The sequence below is a fragment of the Tachypleus tridentatus genome, chromosome 8 (genome assembly GCF_004210375.1).
Source record: "Tachypleus tridentatus isolate NWPU-2018 chromosome 8, ASM421037v1, whole genome shotgun sequence".
Classification (NCBI taxonomy): Eukaryota; Metazoa; Arthropoda; class Merostomata; order Xiphosura; family Limulidae; genus Tachypleus; species Tachypleus tridentatus.
The window spans coordinates 160129961-160149975 of NC_134832.1; positions in this window are offsets into that span (position 1 = coordinate 160129961).

Sequence of the window (20015 nt, forward strand, 5' to 3'; positions counted from 1 at the left end):
TTACAGACTGACCCTGGGAAAAAATATGTTTAAAATATTGCCGCTGTGAGAATTGTAATGATGGCAAGAAAGTAAAACATGGCTGATAGTGATTTGAGTGTTAACAAAACTACACATTGGTGCATCAGTTCCAGATAAAAAAAGAAAATGATGAGTTAAAAACTGTGACCAATGCGTAGCCTAGTGAGAACAACTTCCTCCTTCCTCAACTTTACAGAAGCTAGATGGCCAAAGTCCACATTATGGGTTTGATTTGAAAAAGTTTTGTACGTTGCTCATTCCAAGTGGACTGCCAGCTGGCACGGAGCCGAGCTCAAAGACAACACCATAGTCCATGTACGGAATAGGCATAGGAGTGATGGTGCTGAAGCAGACATATTTAGCTGCCATGTCTGCAAGCTCGTTCCTGCGAATACCAACATGGCCTGGTATCCAGAAAAACTGGATTGAAGTAGCTGCAAGTAATGAGAAATGGGCCAGTCGGTTTCGAATATCAGCAAGAATAGGATGTGAGCTAACGTGTAAAGTGATTGACATTCCAAGCAAGTATAGAACTGCGAATCAGTATAAATAGTGCAGTTGGAGTACTGCTCAAGCTGCAATATGATCCAGGGAGAGATATGGCATACAGTTCAGCAGTGAACACAGAAGCTGTAGAAGGGATTCTATGCCGCAACTACTGACCCATAGCAAACCATAGCAGAGCCTTTATACTGATTTGGAACCATTCAAGTAAATGGGAACTGAATGATTGTTTGAAAGATATTCATTGAATAAAAGACGGTACTTCCAATCTGGAGTATCTGCCTTTTAGGTGACTGAAAGAAAGGTCACATTTGGGGGGCTGTATAAGCCATGGTGGGATGGGCCACCTGTGGAATCTGCACATGTTATCCAAGAACAGACCAATTCATCCAATTGTTCTCGGATGCGAAGGCCAAACGAAGCAATGACAGATCGCCTGTTCTGAAAGTACTGCCCACCGAGGAAGGAAAACACATTTCCAGGTGGGATGCTTTGGTAAGGAATGAAGTTTCAAGTATATTGTAAAGATAGTTGCAAACGGCGAAGGTGTAGAGAAGGTTCATGAGATTCAATGTATATACTTTGAACTGGAGAGGTAATGAAAGCCCCAGTGCAGAGACAAAGTCCTGGTGATGAATGGGGTCCAGCATCTTTAAGGTTTAGGGAACTGGCAGAGCCATAGACCATTGATCCATAATCGAGTTTCGATCTAATAAGAGCACGATATACCTTTAACATTGAAATGTTTATCTGCCCCCCAACTGGTAGAAGAGAGAACATGGATCAGTGCTCTTGTGCATTTGACCCGAAGCTTTTTAAGTGTGGTATAAAGGTCAGTTTACTATCAAAGATAAGCCCCAAGAACTTGGTCTCTGGGACCACTGGCAGCAAAATCACCAATATGAAGTTCAGGATCAGGGTGAATACCCCGACGGCAAAAGTGCAGGCATACAGTTTTTGAGAGAGAGAAATTAAAGCCGCTCACCAGAGTCCACTGCATACAATTGAGGCGGTTTGTAGTTTGCTCAATATATCTCATGTTTGATGTTTTCGAAAAAATAATGCTAACTTTAATAATAAAAAAAACAAATCATAAAGTCCAGAATGTATGCACACTGTTAATTTCTTGAAAAGGCAAGGCCTGATAATTTACCAGGAAACATTCAGTTGATGTTCATATTATTGTATTCATAAGCAATGGCTGGCTACACCAAACTGTTAGAGATTCAAAATAAACTAAATTCAAATAAATAATAATAAAGGTAATTAATAGACCAATCAAACAGATATTGAAAACCTAATATTTATTTTCAATACTATTGACTGTTTTCCTAATCAAATTAAGGAGGAGTTAAGACCCCCTACAGATAAAAAAAAAACATTAAATGATATAGGTATTACTTTTCAAAAAAAGAAAAAGCCAGAAGGGATGGGGTTTCAACTCCCTTGAGCTCTACCTTAAATTAATGTCTATTCAAATATAATATTAAACAATATTATTATTAATCTCTTAAAAATGTGCATAAAGTTTACCTATGGATCCTTTCACTTCACCTGCATCTTTTTTATACAGAACTGAAAAATACAGTTATTAAATACTAAAAAATATGAATGACTGGACCACTTCTCCTGTCCTAGATCTGCTCACACTCATACAACTTTAAATAGTGATACAATTGTAAAGCAAAACATCACACAGTGTGAGAAAAAATCAAAATTCAATAAATTTACACCTTATTATTAAAATAGCCAGAAAGTTGACAGTCAATGGTTCAAAACTGGTGCAGTGATAGATAGCTTCTGTTGCTTTGCAATAACAATGACAGGAATAATAAATTTCATGGCAATGGAAGTCAAAAAAGCATCCCCACACCTGCCTCTTATGTAAGTTTGTACCTAACAAATACTTTTATCATTTGGTAACTAGAAACATTAATTTCAATTAGTTTATTATTTTCATGACAACTGATTTAATCATAATTTTGATTGATTACTAAAATAATTATCACAAACACTTATTTTGATTGGTTAAATGACTCAGTTCTTCTGTAAGCAGATGCTGTTAACATCACATTAGTAAAGAAATCACAAGTTTTACTAATGAAGAAAATTCAACTTAAAATGAAAACATTTTATAACATACAATACGTAGCAAGACATGAACTAGTAAATGTTACTATTATATGGATGTGGGCAGTGTGTATGGGTGAGAAGTTTCACTGATCTCACAGTTCCCACTAAAGTGAATACATACAAGTTTGATCCATAGTTCACATCCCCACAAAGATAGAATATATTTAACTGCAAGAAATGTGAGGTGAAGAACATGTGAACTGCTTGCTCCAAACCTGAAAAGGAGAAGGCTAGCCTAATGAGGGTTGAAAAGAAAACACCCCAAATGAATTGTTATTGAGAGGAGTTAAGAATGGATTTCCCACTGTCATGAGGAATACTCCCTCTATTGTATCTTGTAGAATCAGTGGAGGTGGTCATGGACTGTGAATGAGTAGAAGCAAACATTATCTAGTTCTTCATAGAGAGAAGAGCACAAATTCTCATAGAGTAAAAAAAAAAACTGAGGTTTGTCCAAAGAAACAGGAAAGTCCTGAAATGGAAAACATGATTTAGAGCAATGAAGTGGACACTGTGTGGAAGAATTTTAATTGTGGATTATGAAGGAAATGGTTTAGCACATAATTAACAATTTTGAAAAATAAAATAATTATATGTTACTAGTAGTAATAATTGCAACTTACAAACAATCTAGGCTAAACATACCTAGTTAAATTACTAATAATGAACTAACAAAGCCATGAAATTGTTGAGACATTAATGACATGAAATACTAATTCTCCCATGTGTAACAGAGTAAAGCCACACAAATGGCATCTGAGTCACAACTACCACAGGTATATCAACCAGATTTGAAGTGTGGTAAAGTTTATCAACATGTACCGGTCCCTCAGACCTGGTATCAACAGAAACAAAAGTATGAGAAGAGCAATTTTCTCCCAAAGCAAACAACTTGAAGCATGAAAAGTAGTGGAAAACTAAACTCTTGAAATGGTGTGGAATATGACAGGCTATGGCCAAAAGTGTTAAAAAACAGAGAGTCCAAATGTCTTCTCATTGATACATTCTACTTAGAAACATTGTTTTAGTGAAAAGAAGAAGAAATCACTGGCTAAACCCATGAACCTAATTTCTTGAGAATTAAAGTCTGTATATAACGTTGAACTAAATTCCTGAAATCTTACCAGTAGCATGTTCAGCTATAATGGGAATTTCTATAGTCAATACACTGATCATATATTACTGCAGCAGTAATTTGGTTTGTCAACATATTAGATACCCAGAGCTCTCATAAATGTGAACAACTGATCTTAATGTAAGGCTCAGGAAAGAGGAAAATACCAAAGATAGGTATTTTGTTTCTTTTGTTGTTGTGGTTTTACTTCTGAAAATACTTTGACTATTTGAAAGCTGCAGGAATATTCTTCTATGACATCATGTGTTTATTCTGGTTTATCAAGTGCAGTGTGCAATAATTGATTGAAATCCAAATTATTTATTAGATAAAAATTCATCTTGACCAAAAAAATATAGAATTTAAACTTTTATATTTGAAAGAAAGATATAAACCCTAACAGAATTAGATTTATCTACATTAATTTTCTAAAAGGTACAACTGAAGATTGCCACTTAAATTTCTTAAAACACTTCAGTAGTTTAAAACTAATAATACAAACACAGAAAACCATAGAGTTGATTTAAAAGACCTTTATACTTTACGTTGTTAACAGATAATAGATACATAGATAAAAATAAACTACATTACCTTCATCTCTCAAGTCCACATAAATACTCTTCTTTTCACTCTTACTTTCAACATCATCGTTGGAAAACTTGCAGTTGTCATCTTTCTTACACTGTTCTTATTTATAAAACATACAAAGTACAGATTTAGGATCAGTTCCTGAAATTAAAATAGTTATATCACCTTTCTGCAAGAGATGAATATAACTGAACTGTAGCCATGTTGAGAGTAACAAGATAAAACACTTCAATGCTGTGGTGTGTGATTTACATTAAGCAGACTTTTATCACTTGTTTTTATTCACCCTAAGAATATCAGTGACATAACTGCTGAAAAACACACAAAAATTATGAAAACTAATTTAATATTAAAGATAGCTATGTACAGTATAAGAATTCATACTTTCAGTTAATATGTACACAATACTTGCACCACACAACTTGTTACATAAGTTTTAATTTCTTTAAAGTTATAAAAACAGATAAATGTACCAACATGCATTTTAAAATGTATAAAAATAAGATTCAATAAAATTACAGTAATATAATAAGCTTATGCTTTTGTTTTGAATGAGTTTTAGCTATGTAAATAATTTCATTGTACTTTATAAAGCCAATTATTGTTGGTTAGTCACAATTATCTACCTGATTTATGTCTCTGCAAAGCGTTATAACTGCAAAACACACATATGGAATAAAACTGTATTTTCTTTCCAACCACTCCTAAAGAAAATATTTAACTCTCACTGATAAAGAATAAATATTTATAATTACAAGTTATACATTAGTACAATTTTAGTGCCAGACCTTAAAAAATAATGAAAAATAAAATATTTAGAACTTTAAATGGGTGAAATTGTAAACCTGATGTTCCACACTTTAGAAATTCTTTTACATATGACTAATGCTAAAAAATCCCTCATTTTATGTCAGGAAAATGTATCTGTAAAAGTAGAAAGCAAAGAGGTTCCATCTTTAAACACATTTAAGGCTACATATCAAGAGCAATATTAATATGGTAGAATACATCGTGATGTATTTCAGTTTCTATATAATACATAAGGTATAAAAACCACAGTAATTCTGGAAAGTATTTTAACTTTTTCTTAAATAACTCAGTTTGAAAGATTCAACTTATGTTATTTGCTATTTCTAAGAAATAAAACCTTAAAAACCTTTATGACCTACTTAGACAGCCAGATCATTGACGTATCCAAAGATTATCTGTATTAATAACACTTTATGTAGTAATTCTTAAAAGTCTTCAGTTAACTATAAAATCCTATGTTTTTTAGTACTAATAAACTCATATTGACATATTCTCATGCTCATTTTACACCACTTCAAAACAAGCAAAAGCAACAATGGAAACAAAAGAAAAAAATTAAAATCTTTGTATTTATATGTTTACAAAAACATGCCATATCAACATGTTGGAGGAGGTTAAGTGATTAGCCATATATCATGTATTTCGTGATGACGAGAAACCAACTTGAAGTAAAAATGTATTTCAGGACAACTGTTGCAAACTCCTTCTTTGTTAATCTGGAGATGACCTAAGAAGGTCAAAACATTGTTCTCAGTTTTATTTTGGTATCACCAGTTGTCCTGAGAGATACATATCACGTACTTGCTATGTTGAAAGTCATACAACAACAGGAATATACAAATTTCAGAATTTCTTGCTCACACTCTCTATTGAATTACATAGAAATAACTTATGAGAAAGCTGGTCTAATCTAGCATTTGTATTAGTAAAATTAAAATAATAAACCTTTTTACTCCATACACAAATTATACTGCACAACAATTTTTTTGAAATTTTTTGCTTCCTGAAAAGGTTTGCTGATTGTGGCAGGTATCTGGTGGGTATGCACAAATATAGTTTTGTTTTGCTTCATCAGTAGAAACTTTGAGAAATAGACAGATAACTGTTTACTGGCAATAACTTATTTAATTACATTTATGTTTATAATATGCTATTAAGTTCAACATAATTAAAAGTGTTTTGCTCCTGATTTTGTTTGTATTCAATGTCTGGTGCATTCACGTTGCAGTGTTCAACAGTAGTCAGCAAGCATTGACAAATTCCAGTTGCCCTGATATTGTTTTCCCATTGTAGCAAAACTGAAGATTTCAATAAAACTATAAGTAATGGGCAAATGTGGATATGATTTTCATGATCAGCAGCCAAAAATCTATAAGGAACACCCAACAGTGTTCAAGAAGCAAAAACTTTGTTGTGCAGTGTTATCTAACATTAACTTCATTCTCCACAAGCAAGGAAAGGTGACAGAAAAACCTATTTCATAATATAAATAGTAGTATTTTACCTTTCTGTGTTGTTACAGATTTGAATATCAAGTTTAGGTCCTCAATTTCCTTCTTTTCTTCCAACTTGTTGATCCACCTGAGGTAATGTGAGTAGAGTGTGATTACTCTTATACTACCAACAATTTGTTTGAACCTTTGTATCAATAACTTTAATAAACATGACATACTATTTCACTGATTAAGTGAACAAATTATGCATTACAAAGATAATTAGAGTTTTAAAATATTCAAAACATATTATCTAATATACGTTCATTAAAAATAAAGAAAATGTGACAGCTGTTAAGATAAAAACTACACTTTATGAATTTGACTTTAATGTGGTACTTATAAGATTACTACATGGAAGTATGATTTTACAAAGCCTTTCATACTGTTTTTCTTCCTACTTTCCTGCAGACAATGTTGATGATAATTATGAAATTACAAAGTGTTAAAGACATGTTAAAAGGCCATCAGAAAATTTTGCAGTTTCAAACACTGGTAAAAGTTAAGGTAGCTTGGATACCTTGTTTGACTAATATTTTGAATGCTAATGCACTGTCTTCTCATGAAGTTTATAAGAACTGACCACACCTTTTCAGCATGATATTAAAGCAGTAAAATGAGATAAATAACACCCAGAATTTGCCTTTACCAGACCCAACTTAAATTCATCTGCTCTATTTAGGATGTGTGTGTGTGTGTGTGTGTGTGTTGGTGTGCATCACCACTGAATATACCCCAAATCAGTCATTTTCTGACCTCAACAAAGTATTTGGTTATTTCAAAAACAGATTTCATACACTAGCCAAATAATACTATAAAAAAACAGAAACAAGAAACAGTCTCATCTTTGCCTTACACACCATCTCATGTGCACCAGACAAAACAATATCACCAAACAAAAAGCATCACAATGTAATTGAAAAAACAATTAGTCAACATGACGATAATCCATCATTACTACACAACCTGTGGAGGAAATTAGTCACTCATACAATCAGCAGAACTTCACAAGTAGCATGGATATTTCTAAGGCAGACATAAAGAAGACAGCTTTCTGTGCAAGATGTGAACTGCCTCTAAAAAGATTAATTTTTGATTACTGAATATTGAAGATAGCAATAATTGGACACACAAGTTGATTATTTTCATAAAATTAATTGATTACTTTGCATGAAACAAACTGATGTAATCAATTCTCATAGGTATACAATTGTATTTCATTCTGATTAAGAAATTTTGAAATTTAACCATGAATCTTGCAACAATAAGTTATTTTTTGATCTGGCCTTACGCTGAGCAATATAAATCTAAATCAGATAGTCAAAGTGAGACAAACTTTCTCTGGCAAAATTTGTTGCATATTATTGGCATATGAGAATAGTTTTGTATCATCAGATTTAATTGTATTTCCAGTCATGTTCATAAGATCATCTGGATCTCTTGGAAGTAATGTAGTACAAAGAATCCTTAATCCTGCCATGCAGAATGCAAGCAATCAACTGCTCTTTTTAAGAGCACTGGAACTTGATGCTTTTCATAGAGCTTCTTGATTTGGAAAGTTTAATGTTGTTGTGGATTCAATACCAAATTGAATCGGCATTGCTCCTGTGCCATGTTGAAACACCACAACAATGTCTTGCTTTTACACTTCAATTCTTGGATTATCTGCATCATTCATTCAGTGTCACAAACTCTATGGGATCCTCAGAAGTACTGCTAGGCATTTCATCTTCATCACTCTCCAGTGGAATAGATGAATCAGTCCTTCCTTTTCTCTTTCTTCATACTTTTAATTTACCTTGCAGCTCTTTCACACCTGCTTTTTGTGCCATTTTGACCTCCAAGTCTGAACCATTGCATCTACACTGTCACTTTGAACTTACAAGCCACTTTCTTCTTTTCCTGTATTAATGTTACTTTATCAATAGAGGATCAGTACACTTAATCACTGAATGTTGTAGCATGTTGATATCTGTTTTGTAGCCAGCTGGAGATCCAGTTTTCACAAATTGTGTAACAGTTGTCTGTTTTGTGGCCAGTGAGGTTTTGGTAAAGTCATCAGCCAATAAACAAAATATCCAGATTGACAGCAAAGTACAATTATCTACCCATGTTGTTTTTGGTCTTGTATCTGAATTTGTTTTAACTATTTAATATTATAAAAAATAGTTTTTCATAGTTTAAAACTTTCACATAAAGAGTCACTAAAGCAATTAAGTTAAAAGGAAAAGTACTTGTCCTATTAAGTACTCTTCATGATTTACCAGCTGCTGGAAAAGCCTTTTTTCCTGATTACGATAGAGCCACAATTCAAAGTGATAAGACATGCACTTATTTCACCATTGCCTTTTTAAAGTTTAAAAATCGTAAATTTACAATTTATGTTGTCCCTACTTATAAGTTATATACTAATAATTTCATTTTAAAATGTTGTCCATACTTACATTGAACATAACATTTGTAATAATATTGCAGATACTACTTATAATTAGCATGAACAATTATTATGTGACTAACTCATTTTTGTATTAACACTCACAGACTGGAATTAGGCGTAGACGCTACGGTAAATTTAAGGTACAATATATTACTTCATCGTACAAATATTGCACTGGTTACAATTTACATAATTCAGTATTTCAGTGCCTATGTATACAACAATAAAATTTAAAATTGTATTACATTGATATATTTCATTCTTCTGATCACCTTTCTTTCCTGGTTCGTTTGGTTTTCCTTCGGAGACATCACTTCACTAAAATAAAACTATAAAACTGTCATTCTTCTGAGTAGTTAGCTATCTGTATGTGTTATCAAGCGACCTCTACAGTTTCGAACAAAGAGTACAACCGAATCTGCAAGAAATTTCTCGTCATATTAAGAAAATAAGAAAGCATACGTTTGTTTATATTCTTACCATTGTTAGTAGAACAGAACATTTTGTAATATCAGTAGTATTATTAGGTTAAAAGGTGAGAAATAGGACTTGATTGATATCATAATAGTTGTCTCCAGATCCTAATATAAGTAATTAATATGATTTTAATCTGTAATTTTTGATATTGCATTAGTTTTAGAACTAGCGCTCACACCCACGAAATGTGTAAAGCTAAAATTCAATGTCGGATGCTGATCAAACTCAAAACTAGTAGTAGAGGTAGTTGTAAGTTAATTATTGCAAATACAAATTAAAGTTCTTCAAAGTGTGTATGAGACTGGGATAAATGGCTCATTTATTATCTGAGTTCACAATATTTTGTGACACAATAACTTCTAAGTTACTCAAAATTTCGAATAGAAAGACTTGCATTCTCAAAGCAGTATATTTTAATTTTAGATTATAACATAGTTTAGTAACAAACTTTTCAAATATTTGTTGGACATCAGTTTGTTTGTTTTTAGAATTAAACACAAAGCTGCACAATGGGCTATCTGTGCTCTGTCCACCATGGGCATCGAAACCCAGATTTTAGTGGTGTGAGTCTGCAGACATACCGCTGTGCCATTAGGGGCTTGGACGTCAGTATGAGCAATTTTCTAACATCTAAATTGAATTTTATTAGGTATCAGTTAAGTCCTCAAATGTTACCTAGAGTATTAATAATAGACGTAATACACTTAGCAGATTAAGTAAAAAATATTAATTCTTAAAGCTTTTGTCTTTGATTGATAATATAGTACCAAAGAAACTGCTGTTGTGGCATATAATACAACTCATTAAGGATATTCATTTGAAGCATTTTTGGAAATTTCATACACACACATATATATTCTTGTGGGATCACTGACCATTAACAGGGAGCCAAAGGGTCTGATATTACTGAAGATGAAAACATTTTTAAATTGTTCAGTTACTTATTTTGCTTATGCTTTGTGATTTTTTGGATAAAATACAAATAATTTTCACAATAAAATGTTATTACGTAAATTTCAAATATTTGCACATTTTATAGAAATGTAATATAAAAACATTTTCACCATTTCAGTGTTAATTTGATAAACAATACGTATATACTGAATATACTTTATATATGTATATATACAGTCATAAACTATAGCAGTTTATAAAATAATTTTTAAAAATATTTTGAGTGTAATATTTTTATCATTTGAGTTATCTATGATTACACAAGATAACATCTACACTCTCACATAATTTTGAAAGGTATTTTTTAAAGCATTTAATTATTTTCCTATTGTAAATAATATGATATGATGATGGATTTTTAATGAATCTTTGTAGGCATTGGAGCCTTTTTAACAATAAAATATTGTTTTCACTGCATAATGCTCCTGTCTTACTGGTAAATATCAGTTATTCTCTTTGAAATGAAACATCTGTTTTCAATTGCCTAACTTTAAACTTCATACAACTTTTGAACCACTTACTTAATCAAATAAAATTCTGGTTTTTATTCCATAGTATCAACTATTATTTGTATCTTGATAAAATTATTGCAAATATTAACAACAAAGGCACCATATATAAATATACTCTTCAAAAAAAGAAAGGCAAAAGGGATATTTTTGTTATTTTAAAGAGAAATATATGTAATAACGTTACAAGCTCAGAGTATGTGATGTTACACGTGTTAAGGCACTGATTGTCAGACCAAAATGACAATAAAAGTTGTGCACTTTGAAAACGGAGGAAAACATCGGATTTTTCGGCAAAACGCATGCGTATCCAATAAATTTGTTTGAGAGATCTGCAAAAACGGCTCGTTTGGGTTGAGAAAATATTTTACATAGAAGAGCGAACAACGTTTCGACCTTCTTCGGTCATCGTCAGGTTCACAAAGAAAGAGGTAACTGACCGGAAGCTGACCACATGTTTGAAAGGGGTTGTATAACTGAGTGTCGGAATGTAGAGGGCGGTATTAGATGTTTGAATATATAATTTATTTATTTTATTATATTAATATAGCACCATCACAAGGCTATGGAATCGTCACCAACAACATGGATCAACTCGTGACCGTCCATGATCTGGTAGACCTCGTGTGACCACGCCCGCACAGGATCAATACTACATCCGGTTACGTCACCTTCGGGATAGGACCACCACTGCGACGTCTACTGCTTCAACAGACCTTTTGCAATTCTGAGGGAATCTTACGGCTCAACGATACGTCGACGAGATTCTAAGACCCCATGTGCAACCCATCATGGTGAACTTCAATGACGTTTTTCAACATGACAACGCCCGTCCTCACACATCCCGACTCACCACTGTCTTCTTGAGACACCACAACATCAACGTTCTTCACTGGAAAGGAGTCACAAGACAATGGAAAAAATTCCATACATATACAAATTTGGGAATGTGTTCATGGGCTAAGTAGCAGTGGTAGTGGATTTATCAAGTGAAGCTGACATATGCTCTCATAAGAGAGCTATTATTAATGGTTTTCTGTACATTAAAACACAGCTGGCTACAGGTACAATGTTTTATCTCATTAGACAGGACTTAGTGTACAAACAGTACTGGTATGTATTTTTTTCTGGTCATAATCAGCTATGTTTTTGAGTGGTTGTGATACATGCTTTATTAAATAGTGGGGTTTAACTACATTGCTTTTAGTGATTATGTTATGAATTTTATTTCGACAAGAAAGGTAATTATAGCCTTTAGGTGTTAATTATCATCCCTATCTGGTAAAACATAACAGAAGTGATCATGTTGTATATTTTGTTTTTAGTGAGGTATGAGTTTAGTGCGTTATGTAATCATTGTATTTGATTTTTGTCCTGTTGAGATGTTAATCCAGTGTTTTGGTATCATGAAAATTCTAGTCAAAAATAATAATATCTAGATATTTTCAAACATTTGTTAACTTTTCATAAGTCTATACAATCGCTGTCTTCAGCAATTTTTACTTGTGAAAAAATTTAAAGGAACTCAACATTAACAGTTTTTATGCCCCTGTAAAAGTGTTTCTTGTGCATAACATCAGGGTCATAAAAGCAAGAACTTGTTTATCCTTTTTAATACTACTAAAAATATTAGTGTATAAACATTTGATCATTTTTTAGGTTTCGTAATGTCATTAAAACTTTTAATTACTTTTCCATTATTTACAATTTGTTACCCTCTTATAAGTTACAAAAGAAACAATGTGCTCATTACCTTTGAAGGAGTTTCAAAATGACAGGGTTTATAATTTTGTTGTTTTCTGACAATAATTATATTTGCTTAGGCTGCAAGCTAAGAAGTGATGCATTAAATTAATCTTGATTCTCCTTTATTATGTTTATAAAGAATACTTGATTATGAGTTCCAATAAAAATTCCTAGGTTTATCAGCAGCTTTACTTAAAACCTCTAGATACCTACCTTGTAGCTTAATATTGGAAAATGTTACTACCACAGTAAGTTCTTGGATATAAAACATGGCAATTATCAGTCAGGTTTTCAAAGAAATCTATGCAGTCTTGATGACATTCTGTAAACCCTGACATAATGTGATTGGGATTAACTTGTTGCCACTTGCTGGTAATATCAGTAGCAGGTTACCACAGAGATGTATTGTTCTTATCATACATACACAGTAAATGCCATTGAAATAATGCGCTTTATGTAATTTCAGATTACTGTACCTATATAAGCAGCTGTTTTATGTAGGACGAAATTCTCCTGCAGGGTTAAGAACCTAAAAGAACAAACCAACATTTACTATTATGGAGTATATGTAGCTGCAAATCACAGTATGACTTAAATGAGTCTTACAAATCATAATGATCAAGTCTGATTGTAAGCACTTGTCTGTAATGGCAGATTCATTGCTCTTAACTTTAAACCCTCTGTTCCTAGAAACATTTCTTGAGACGTCTCTGAACTAAGTAGTTTAGAAATAGTAGATATTTTATTTTTACCTAAAAAACATTGAATGAATTTTATTTCTTAAAGGTTATAGAAGTTGCTATTTAAGAGATGTTTTCTTGTAGGAAAGACAAATAGAAAGTTCACTAACATAAGTTTCAGTATTAAATGATAAAGAGAAAAACAAAGAAACATGCAAATCAGGGTACATATTATAATGATGCTAGGAAAACACTAGGTAAAAAAAATCAATTAAAAAAACAAAATATAGGAGTTTAAGAGTGTTTACAAGAGAATAACTTATTGTTTAATTTTAAAAGTATAATAAAGAGAACAGACTACTAATATTCATCACTGGTACAACTCACTTACCATTTCAAACAATACAATAGTCTTCTTCCACTAGATGGTTCGTGTTTAACCTTCCAGTCCTCTTTACCTCAAAATTAATATCTGTAATGTTAAACATCTTTTTTCTTGATCATTTAATGGGAGTGTGTACAAAGAGAGCATACTCATATCAAGAATTTCAACTTACATTCTTAGTCCATTGAATAATGTCACTCCATGACCTTTGTTCACTGACAGCATTGGTCATGAAACATTGGTCAGACTTGCGGGGGTCAATTATCTGTTATAGCCGTTCGGTTACTCCCGAAGGACAAGGCGCTGAAGTCATGGTAGCATTGCAAAACTGGATCAAGTAATAGACAATTTACCGACTTTGTTCGGTGAAGTACTCGTGTAATGTGCGTTCTGATTACTGATTTACAGCATATAATGTTACATTTCACAACGTTCACACAATGTTACATAACAACGTTGATTATTCGCTATGAAGTGACTGCATTTTGACGATTTCATAACAGCGTTATGGTATAACGTGACCAAATCACAAACAAATTGTGGCAACACATGAGGTTGCAACTCTCATATATGGGACACTGGACATTACTTGGTTAAGAGGGGAAAACATTTCTTTCTGAAATTCATTCCTAATTATGTAACATCAATTTGGCGCCCCACCCCGACGCTGCGCCTGGGACAGATGTATACTCTTGACCCCACTACCTACGCCACTGGCGAACGTGTAATCTTTTTAAGCCAAAAATCACGAACGTTAGAACTTTCTATTTAAAACACCAATAAAAAGTAGTTTAATTAGTAAAGAAAAATCCTACCAGTAACAATATATTTTTGTGTGATAATTCTCCATATGAAACAAGCATCTCAACGTTACTTGTTTCAGATTGCCCTTAGTAACTACAAGTACTTCTCATTACTTTCGCCCAGCATGGCCATGTGGTTAAAGCACTCGACTTGTAATCCAAGGGTCGCGGGTTAAAATCCTCGTCGCACCAAACATGCTCGCTCTTTTAGAAGTTGGTGCATTTTAACGTAACGGTCAATCCCACTATTCGTTGTTAAAAGAGTAACGCAAGAAATTAGCGGTAGGTACTGATGATCAGCTGTCTTCCACCTACTCTTACATTACTAAATAGGTTGACAAAACGCAGATAGCCCTCAAAATAGCCTCTCAAAGCAGAAACAAAAACAAATATTGATTTTAATACTTGGATTTTGTATAATTATAGTATATATATCGTGATGTTTCTTAGTGAATGCCTGGATTTGGTGTTGATTATAGTATTTATGTCGATGTGTTTTTCAGTGAATACCTGGATATGGTATGATTATATTAAATATGTCGATGGATTTGCTATGATTATAGTATTTATGTCGATGTATTTCTTAGTGAATATCTGGATTTGGTATGACTATAGTATATATATGTCGATGTGTTTGGTATTTGCATGATTATGAGTATTTATGTCGATGTGTTTCTTAGTGAATACCTGGATTTGGTATGATTATTGTATATATATGTCAATAATATTGTTTCTCAGTGGTACTTACTGGTATGGGCTATGATTATGGTATAGCCATGTATGGATTTTGTAGGTGCAAGTATATATGTCGATGTGTTTCTTTGTGAATACCGATTTGGTATGATTATAATTATATAAGTCGATGTGTTTCTTAGTAGATACCTGAATTTGGTATGATTATTGTATATATATGTCAATGTGTTTCTCAGTGAATACAAGGTATGGTAATGATTATAGTAAAGCATGTGGATGGATTTTGTATGATTATAGTATATATGTCGATGTGTTTCTTTGTGAATACCCTGATTTGGTATGATTATAGTATATAAGTCGATGTGTTTCTTTGAACACCTGGATTTGGTATGATTATAGTATATATGTCGATATTGTTTGGTATGATATAGTATTTATGTCGATATTTTTCTTAGTGAATACAATTTGGTATGATTATAGTATAAATGTCGATGTGTTTAGTGTGATTATAGTATATATATGTCAATGTGTTTTCTCAGTGAATACCTGGATATGGTATGATTATAGTAAAGCTGTGGATGGATTTGGTATGATTATAGTATATGATGTCGATGTGTTTCTTTGTGAATACCCGGATTTGGTATGATTATAGTATACTTGTCTTCGATGTGTTTCTTAGTGAATACCTGGATTTGGTATGATTATAGTATATATGTCGATGTGTTTGGTATGATTATAAAGTATTTATGTCAATAATGTTTGGTATGATTATGTATTTATGTCGATATTTTTCTTAGTGAATACCTGATTTGGTATGATTATATATATATGTCGATGTGTTTCTTTTAATGAATACTTAAGATTTGGTATGTTTATAGTATATTATGTCGATGTGTTTCTTTGTGAATACCTGGATTTGGTATGATTATAGTACATATATGTCGATGTGTTTCTTGGTGAATACCTGGATTTGGTATGATTATAGTATATATATGTCGTGTAGTTTGGTATGATTATAGTATATATGTCAATGTGTTTGGTATGATTGGTAGTATTTATGTCGATATTTTTCGTGAATACCTGGATTTGTATGATTATAGTATATATGTCGATGTGTTTCTTTGTGATGGATTTGGTATGTTTATAGTATATATGTCGATGTGTTTCTTAGTGAATACCTGGATTTGGTATGATTATAGTATATATGTCGATGTGTTTGTTAATACCTGGATATGGTATGATTATAGTAAATATGTGGATGGATTTCTATGATTAAGTGATATACCCATGTGTTTAGACATGATTATGAGTATATGTCGATGTTTTTCTCGTAATACTGGTTTGGTATGATTATATATAAATGTCGATGTGTTTTGTTATGATTCGATATTTGCTTAATGTTCTTGTGATACCTGGATTTGGTTTATGATTTAGTATATATATGTCGATGTGTTTGGTATGATTATAGTATTATGGAAATATTTTTAAATGATTACCTGGATTTGGTATGATTATAGTATATATGTCGATATGTTTGGTATGATTATAGTATTTATGTCGATGTGTTTTTTAGTGAATACCTGGATTTGGTATGATTATAGTATATATGTCGATGTGTTTGGTATGATTATAGTATTTATGGTCGATGTTTTTTTAAGTGAATACCTGGATCTGGATTATAGTATATATGTCAATGTGTTTCATGATTATAGTATTTATGGATGTGTGTTTCAGTGAATACCTGGATTTGGTATGTAAATATGTATATGATTATGGTATGATGTCGATGTGTTTCTTAGTGAATCGTTTCGGTAATCCAATTAGGTATTTGCTTATGTATTTGACATAATAATTGCAGGATGACAAAAGTGAAGTTATTTATTTCTAAAATTTTAATGTATTTGTTTGTTTGACATTATACCTTTTTTATGAAATGTCAATTATTACTATTTTTTTGCATCGATGTTTTAAAAAAAATTGAAAATTGGGGTTTCGTCTTATATCTTTATAGAATTGCTTTGTTCTTCTTTAGTAAATGTAAGACTCAATATCTTGGTATAATAATTTTAGCCATCAAAATACTTTGATTTCACGAATTCATGTTCATTCCGACATACATCTATTTATTAAATATTATTTGTGTTACATTAACATAAATAGTACATAGTATTTCTGTAAATATTGCAATCTCTTTGAAGTTTGATTTAGTTAATATTTTAACTTCAACTGCATCATAACACAATTTTATATAAACTCGTTTTATAGTATTTGTCTGTATTTGGAAAGATTATGGAAACTATATATTTACATAAGTATAATATAAATGGTAAAACATGCGGAAACTAAAATGTCTTTGTAGTTTTCTTATATGAATGAAAGCAGCGAGAAAAAAGTTAATGGCATTCGTTCACTTCAATATATTTACGTACAAAATTATACGTACGTATTATAATGTACACCTGACGAGCCTATGATTTATTTTGCGTTGTTGTTTTGATTAAGCACAAAGCTACAATGGGCTGTCTGTGCTTTGCCCACCACGAGTATCGAAACCCGTTTTTAGCGTTTTAAGTCCGCATACACCGTTGAGTTACTGGGAGGCGTTTATTTTAAGTCCGCAGACATACCGTTGAGTTAAGCTCGGTTATAATGGACGTAATCCCACTATTTTATTTTTTGCGATGCTAAATTAGTACAAGTTCAAAATTATTTTATTTTTTGCGATGTAGTACAAGTTCTTTTAATTTTAATTTAAAAGTTAATTTAATGTGAATGTGTATCAAATTTATAATAATTGCCAACAAGATTCATACACACAAACAATATTAAGTCCTCTATCTGGCATGATAATAACTTTCAAGTTGATATAGATGCAGTTCACTTAACGAGGAAAACTAGCTAACTCTATTATTCGCTGGACTCACGCCGTTTATAAGCTGACTTTTAACCGCGGAAAATATCTAATGTCCTCGTAAAAATACTATCGTCTAAAGTTAAATGGTTTGCAGTGTTCGACATCAATGAACGTTCTTGGTCAAATATTGGTAGTTTCTTTTCGATTAATAAGCGTTTATAACAGTTATCAGTTCTGAGGTTTATAGTATACCAACTGTTACAAACTAACAATATATGCTATTTCTCAGCGAGTTTGATGACTATCTTTCATAATCATTAGACAAGGTTCAAATTTCAGTTGGCAACAATACTGGCAGTAACTAGAACTTAAACACACATATCTGCAATTGATGATTCTTTACTCTAGAATTTTCTACAAATTTATAAAATAGAGGAGAATTTCGCAATACATATTTAACACAAGAAGTGGCGTACATTTCTAAATATTAATATATATTTAACTAAAACAATCGTTCATATTAAAATAAATATATGTTAATGAAATGCCGTTACATTCGAAACTACGTGAACTAAACCCAGGGTTTGTTTGCTTGTTTTTGAATTTCGCACAAAGCTACTCGAGCTAATCTGTGCTAGCTGTCCCTAATTTAGCAGTGTAAGACTGGAGAGAAGATAGCTAGTCATCACCGCCAACTCTTGGGCTACTCTTTTACCAACGAATAGTGGAATTGACCGTCACATTATAATCGGGATTCGAGCCCACGACTCCTCAGATTAAGAGTCGAGTGCCTTATCCACCTGGCCATGCCGGGCCCAGATTTTGGAGATGACAATGTTTAAGGTACTAGCAAATATTGTTTCCAATATTTATGGCCTTTTTGAGTTCTTCTTTATTCATCATCTAGTAACCTAAAGAAAATAAAAGAAATCTATAACATTAAATAGTTGGTCAAAATCATAAATTTGGCCAAGGAGAACAATATTATTCACACACTTAAATAATCTTGGTTACAAAATAATAAGTTTAAAATGACTTAAAGACTTTATAAATATTTCTCCTCGGGAAATATGTACGTAGTGCTGTGGCGACATGTAACTGATAAGTAAATAAATATTTATATAAACAATCCAGTTATGTTGCGTGTATAAAACATTTTAATATACAATGTTTGGGATTAAAAAACCAACTGTGTGCCTTTGATATGAAGAAAGCCACCCGGCAAAGAGCATGGTAAGTCAGTGGATTTGCAACGTGAAAACACGGGTTTCGACCTCGACGCAGATAGCCCTTGAGTAGCTTTGCGCGAAATTCAAAACAAACAAACAAACAAACCGCCCCTATAGGCATAGAACATAAGGTTTAGGTAATTCATTTTATTTTATCTTTTCAACATTATCAATGTCTCCCACTGGTACAGCGGTAAGTCTGCGGATTTACAATTCTAAAATAATGGGTTTGATTCCCCTCGATGGACTCAGCAGATGGCCTGATGTGGCTTTACTGCAAGAAAACACATACGCATCACTGATAGCCTGTATTTTTAAGAAAACAAGAAAGCAGCAAATGTTTTGAATTTCGCACAAAGCTACTCGAGGGCTATCTGCGCTAGCCGTCCCTAATTTAGCAGTGTAAGACTAGAGGGAAGGCAGCAAGTCATCACCACCCACCGCCAATTCTTGGGCTACTCTTTTACCAACAAATAGTGGGATTGAAAGTCACATTGTAACGCCTCTACAGCTGAAAGGGCGAGCATGTTTGGCGCGATGGGGATGCGAACCCGCGATCCTTGGATTACGAGTCGCGCGCCTTAA